Here is a 7134-nt window from a genome sequence, read left to right as displayed (position 1 = left end):
TTGCCAGACTCGTAGAGACCCTTCTTGGGAGGTATGTTCCTTGCCATTTAAGTTGTTTTTCATATTAAACATGATGTTGTTATACTTTATTCTACCCATTTCAAACATTATTGTTTAATTTTTTCAGGATGTGCGCATGAAGGCACAGGCCATCCAAAAGCAGAATACTGCCCCCCACGTTTTGTCTCGTGGGGTTTATGATTATTTGGAGCAGAAGCTCCTGGCTGAGAAGACAAAGAAGAAGCTGCACAGTCAGGAAGCGTTGATGGCGTCATCGACCCTCCATCCCCGGTCAGACCCCACGTGAAGTGGAAGATGGCCCGCACGAAGAAGACAGGGGAGATGACGACTGAGGCCGCAAAGGAAATCACTGAGAAGATTGTAAGTCATTTTCAACTAACCATTACAATTATGTTTGAATATTTTGAGAATGCCATGTACCACTGTGTGTTTTCTGTGCAGGATTCGTTTGAGGAGCAGGCCACACAGGGATCGTTCGTCCCCCATGGACGTCAAGATGTTCTGGCCGCTGCTATTGGACGTCCAGAGCACCCTAGACGTGTCCGTGCTGCTAGAGCCGGTGTCACCATCAAGCAATACTTTGGATCGGCTCCACGGACGTCCCACAGCGCTTCCTCCCTGCCTCCTGATGAATTACATCAGCTGACCCAGCAGATCAGGGACCAACTAGAGGAGTCCATCACAGAGAAAGTGACGAGGCAGGTCATGGCATCCTTCAGCCAGCTTCAGTCGCAGATGCAATCTCAGGGACATGCAGCGCCTTCTGAGCCTCTGGTTGGTTCTGGTCCCTCCGGTCCTCAAGTGAGCACAAAGCGGAGTTGTGTTGATCCCTCAGGAAACAATCCTGAGACGGGTGACTCTGACAGGTGCGGCTTGTACATAGAAGCAGATCCTGCCCGCCTGGTTGCCATGGGGAGAGTTTATGAGGGATCCACTATTGTTCATAACACTCCTTTGTTGCCTGGCCAAGTAAAGGTGAGCGTGGAGGAGGTTACAGATGCAGATGCTCCAGTTCCTGTACCCACTGATGAGGTTTCCTTAGTGGGGCAGGCACTTCACACCTTCCTTGCTTGGCCGACACATCTGGTCAAGTCTTTATCACAACAGGTACTTATTGTCCTTACTATATATTTCTTCTTTTTAAATTAATTCATTAAGCGTGCCTCAAATTAGGCTATTTAACTTTGTTTCATGAACAGGTAGTTGTGTCTCCGCCAAAACCACCTCCGTAGCCCAATCTGGAGGTCGATGATCCATTTTATCTGATGACATTGACCATCCCAGAGCTTTTCTTGAGGCCTTATCAGGTTAAATGGGATGCCACTGTGTTCGGGGTCGTTAATCCAGATTTCCCCCTGTACATAAAGCACGAAGACCTCTCCAAAATTACACACGGTGGTCAATGTCTCAGCATATCAGTGTTACAGTTGTGGATTCTGTAAGTCTTTATATAAAAGGCTTTTAATTACCTAAGTTATGGCTTTCAATTCATAAATATTTAACTTTGACTTAACATAAACAGGCATCTCACTGAAACATGTATACGAGTGGGGAATTCTGATATCTATGGATTCCTCGAGCCACAGTCCATTCAGAGGTCTGGGCAATCGCAGTTTGAATCTGAAAGTTACATAAAGAGTTGGATGGAGAGTTCACAGCGCGATGTCTATCTTGGAGCCTACCTAAATGGGTAAGTCACAAAATAACTAAATTTAATTACTGTTTACTAATGTACTAACCCATTTTAGGTTCCACTACAGTGGACACTGGCAGATGGTGGTCATCCTGCCCAAGGAACACCTAGTTGTCTGGTTTTGTTCATTGCATAACAGGCCAGACAACTACCTTAAGGGGATTATTAATAGGTTAGTGTTCTTTTCAATACATTTGCATTGTAATACCTCAACGTACAACACCAGTTTTTAATTGTTACTCATATGGAACAGTGCTATCAAGGGTCTTGATGATGCTCCACAGCCTAAATCAAAGGCTTCTGCTAGGTGGATTGTCGTCAAGATACGTCATTTACATAAAACTTCCACTTATATATATTTCTTTATGTGTCTGTACACTAGTTGTTTAATTAATATCCAAATTTCATTATGTATTTAGTGTAATAGACAAAAAGGAAGTACTGAGTGCGGCTACTATGTGATGCACTGGATGTCCACCATCATTTTAGGAACTTTTAGAAATAATTGGGAAGCGGTAAGTTTATTTCAAACAAAATCGATTTATTTATAATTTGTATTACATTATTAACTTATTATGATTTATTTCGTCATACAGTATTTTAACGATCCTAGACCATTGGAGCCAGAGAGATTAAAAGCATTGCGGATCCAGTGGGCACAGTTTTATCTCCGAGTTAGAGATCAGGCCTAGGATTTATGGACATTTTTAACATTTCTTACATTTTTTACATTTTTTATGTAACATGAACATTGAATTCATTTTATGATTGTTCTTTATAATAAATCAATTATTTGATGTTTATTATCATTAAAACTGTTTGAAAGCAAAATAAAATGTTTATTTGCTGTGAATTGGGCCTCGTGAAATTGCATTTGACAGGTACAATTTTGGGTTTACTGTAAAAACAGAAAGTATATATAAAAAAATACTTGAAAACAACATCGGTTATTAACAAAAACAGATGTTAATATCATAACCAACATCGGCTATTTACAAAAACCGATGTCGATATGAACCTTAACATCGATTGTAATAGAAAACCAATGTTAACGTTTGTATATTAACATCGGTTATTTGTGTATAACCGATGTCAGCGTTTGTATTTTAACATCGGTTATCTGTAGATAACCGATGTCAACTTTTGTACATTAACATCGGTTAATTATAAATAACCCATGTGAACATTTGAATATTAACATCGGTTATATACACATAACCGATGTTATACACAAAGAACTACACCAAATAAGTGTATGCATCATCAACGTTGACATCGGTTTTCTAGCAAAACCGATGTTACAAAACCGATGTTAAGGACATATATTAACATCGTTTTTTCTAAAAAACCGATGTTAAACTAACATATTAACATCGATTTTACTGGAAAACCGATGTCAACGTTCATCATGCGTACACCTTTTTTTGCTGTTGTTCATTGTGTTTAACATCGGGTATTTAGAGAACCGATGTTGTCATATACATGTTAACATCGGTTCTCCAAAACCGATGTTAACATTCATACATTCAACATCGGCACTTTCAACATCGGTTTTAGAACCGATGTAGAATGTTCTAAATAACCGATGTAGAATGTTCTAAATAACCGATGTTGAAAGTGTATTTTCTAATAGTGTTATGCCTAATGATTACCTTCACAATTTACCTGTCAAACAAACTAACATTTTCACTCACACCTCTAATTCATGTTCTTTCTCTTCTAATTACCGCATACTTATTCAAAGCACGTGATCTAACATTGCAATTCACTCAATTCATGCAATCAACCAATTCCAACATTAATCACAAACACCAGAATTTAAAACCAAAACAAATCACTGCATAAGATTTAAAAACTGCAAACTGTTTAAAAAGTTGTAAATTTTGCTAAATATGTAAATAAACTAAAACTAAAATTTAAAAACTATAAGCAGAAAATAAATAAAGTCTTGTCTTCAGTCCTTCTATGCTAGTGTCAACTTATCATGAGGTGAGGAGGGAGCATCCTGGGCTGGCAAAGATGTATCCAATGCTGGAGTGGGCAGGGATCCCAGGAACTTTGTGCCACCGCCATATCAGCTGCATAATCTATGTCCTCGGCGGGTGTGGCAGCTGGAGTATCCTTCGGTGTCTCCTCTGGTGTGGCCTCGAGTGTCGCCTCCAGCTTTGGCTGCGGTTCTTGGGCTGTAGGAGCCTCACCTCCCCCCAAAGCAGAAGGCTAGACTCCTGGCCAGGCCACTTGGGTCATGAAATCCTCCATGCTGATGATGGGCCAATGTTGAGCCAAGTCATGAATACTCTGCATCACCAGGCATAAGCCATGGTGAAGGCTCTACAGGATCAACACAAGAAGGTCTGTGCTCTGAGCGGAGGGGCCGGAGGGTGTTGGTGTGGGAGCTGGTTGTGCTGGTGGAGCTGGAGCAGGTGGAGCAGAAGAAGAGGGAGCAGAAGCGTCAAGTCCCCTAGCCCTAGTCTTACAGGTCCCCGTAAATGTGATCATGGGATCATCCAGGTTCCAAAAGTTCTTTCTAATATAAGCCAAATTAATGGTAGGGCTAAGGGACTCGATGGTCAACGAGTCTGGAATAACTCCCCTGGGGATGCATAAAGCAGTGATAAGAGCTGGAAAGCTAAGCCGGGAGGAGTTGGACTGGGCCATCTGAGAAATCTGGCCTGAGATGAACAAGCCCACGTCCATGCCCATCCTCGTGATGAGTCCATAAACTAACCTCGCCCTGTCCATATTCAGATCGGACGTATAAGAGGTGGGGGCGAGGTTGGAATAGGACAAGACGCTCCAAGTCTGTGCCAGAGTAATAAGATCCTTCCTCAGGAGCTTCCAAGATGCTCCTTCAGCGTTCAGAACAAAACTGTGCCCTGGAATACAGAGCTTGGAAGCAAGCTCCTGAGGGTCTGGGTGCGTGCTACAGAACCTGGTGTAGGTGATGTAATTCTCCCCTGGCTCCAAAACTACTGGGGTCTCTAGGAATGCGTTCAGCATGTCCCCATCGAACTTAATCAACCTCCCCTGAACTCGAACCTGCCTGGGAGACTTGTCTTCCGAATCAAATAAATTTGCATAAAATTCCTTGACCAGGGCCACATCAATGCGACCATCAGGCTACTTGGTCAAGGCTTTATGGCATCTTCACCTCTCAAGCTCCTGGAGGAACTCGTCGTACTCGGTGATGAATAAATTAACATTCCTCTCTGGAATGATGTTCTGGGAGTGAACGTTCTGCTCATAGCGCTCCCAAGCGACCTCCGAGATGAATCTCGTCGTGTCGTAGGGCTCCTGAGGTTGGGAGGCAATTGCTTTTCTCTTTCTAGAGGCTATCTGCATCAAAAGAATCACAAGAAATAAAGTTAGACAGGTTTTATTCAAAACTGAAAGTAGAAAAATAAAATAGAAAAATGGATTGGGCGCTTAGCGAGACGGACTCACTTAGCGCTTTCAGAAAATAGCAAGATATGTTAAGCGTACAGGACGCGCTTAGCGCGACAACATAAAAATAAACACTCTGGCTAAGTGAGACACCCTCTCTTAGCTGACACAGCACAATGGCTAAGCGAGCATGGCTCGCTAAGCCTTATTCCCCAACAGAGAGCTAATTGCGCTTAGCAAGACAGACTCGCTTAGCGCGACACACAACACAGGCTTAGCTCCAGCAGGCGCTTAGCTCAACTTGACCACTAAAACATAATTGCTTGCTAATCCTTATTCAAAAATAGAGAAGAAATTGCGCTTAGCGAGTGGGACTCGCTTAGCGCATGAACAAAATTCCAGAACACTAAATTGACTTAGGCTTAGCGAGACTGACTCACTTAGCCCAGGCTTATTCAAACATCAGAGGCATGGTGGCTTAGCGAGTGTGGCTCACTTAGCTGCAAACAGAATACCAAAAGCCTCATAGACTCTGACCTAAGTAAACTAACCGGCTTAGCGCGGCATACCGGCTTAGCAAGTTCATACGAACTCAAAAATTAAAACGGGAAATTTAAACACTCGCTAAGCCAAAGTGCAGTGGCTTAGAGAGTTCATACGTAAAAGCATAAATTTAAACAAAAATGATGAACACGCTTAACGGGATGGGCTAGCTTAGTGAGTTCATAAAAAAACCCAGAAATTCATCCAAAAATTGATGAACTCACTTAGCGAGTACATCAAAAATTCCAGAAAAATTGGGGCTTCGAAGCCTCCACTTTCCAGCCCCTATCAAGCCTAACAACACTAATCAAAACACATGAAATGAACTTACATTATACGCGAAATTAAAGCCCTAACAACATATAATCAAACAACTAAGCAATGAACAACAAGATCAACAGAAAATCACAATTCACAGAGCAAACAAAATGTCTTCTATCCTAGGGTTCAAAACTGAAATTAAAAAGTGAAGTAACAGGTACTTACTTGGATTGCAGAGGTTGGTGAGTAAAAATGAGAGCAAAAGAAGCAGAAGATGCAATGTATTGTGAGCACAATGTAGATGGTGAGTAAGAAGTGCCAATGATGAAGGTGGAGGAAGTTATACTTTGCACAAAGTAACTGCCCAAGGAAGTTAAGTGTTATTTTTAGCAGTTTCGACTGTCTCGCTTAGTGCGAGTGACTCCCTAAGCGAGCACTCAGTGAATTTTGAATTTTCAGATTTTAAATTCACGCGCTTAGCGGGACAGACTCGCTTAGCCTAATTCGAGAATTAGAAAACCTGAGAAGGATTTGGGCTTAGCGCACAGATGCGTGCTTAGCGAGTTCTGCAACTCTAATTGGTCTGCAACTTTCACTAAGTGGGACATCGCCGGCTTAGCGAATTAAATTCCTCAAGATGTAGTAGTGGGGTCGTGCTTAGAGATATCGTCTCGCTTAGCACAAATCCATTCCAGAGAGATAATTGGGCTTAGCGGGTATGACCCGCTTAGCTCAATTGGCATGGGGGTCCAAGCAAAGAGTTATTTGCGCTTAGTGCATGGATGCGCTTAACGAGACTATGTGTTACACTTAGCGAGCAAACTCACTTAGCCCAATTCCAATAAATGCAATTCCAGAGAAGTTTTTGGGCTTGGTGCAGCTGTCTCGCTTAACGAGATCCCTTTAGCCAATGGGTAGAGGTTGGCGCGCTTAGCATGAGTGAGTACTCACTCAGAGCATGAAGGATGATTCGCTTAGCGCACAGGGCCCGCTGAGCGAGTGGATGACTGAAAATTTTTTCTGAGTTATTTCTCATCCACAACTTTAGAGAAGCTTAAGCAACCTCTTTTCTCATACAAAACATGTTGATGTTTTACTCTAGCAATCACAAACAAGTTGAAACCTAACTATATGCAATGATTAAGATAACAAAGAAAAAGAGATGGGTTGCCTCCCAGTAAGCACTTCTTTAACGTCACTAGCTTGACGCATGTTACCTCAAGGGTCTGGAG

This window comes from Glycine max, chromosome 9 (assembly GCF_000004515.6).
Source record: "Glycine max cultivar Williams 82 chromosome 9, Glycine_max_v4.0, whole genome shotgun sequence".
NCBI lineage: Eukaryota > Viridiplantae > Streptophyta > Magnoliopsida > Fabales > Fabaceae > Glycine > Glycine max.
This window is presented reverse-complemented; position numbering follows the sequence as displayed.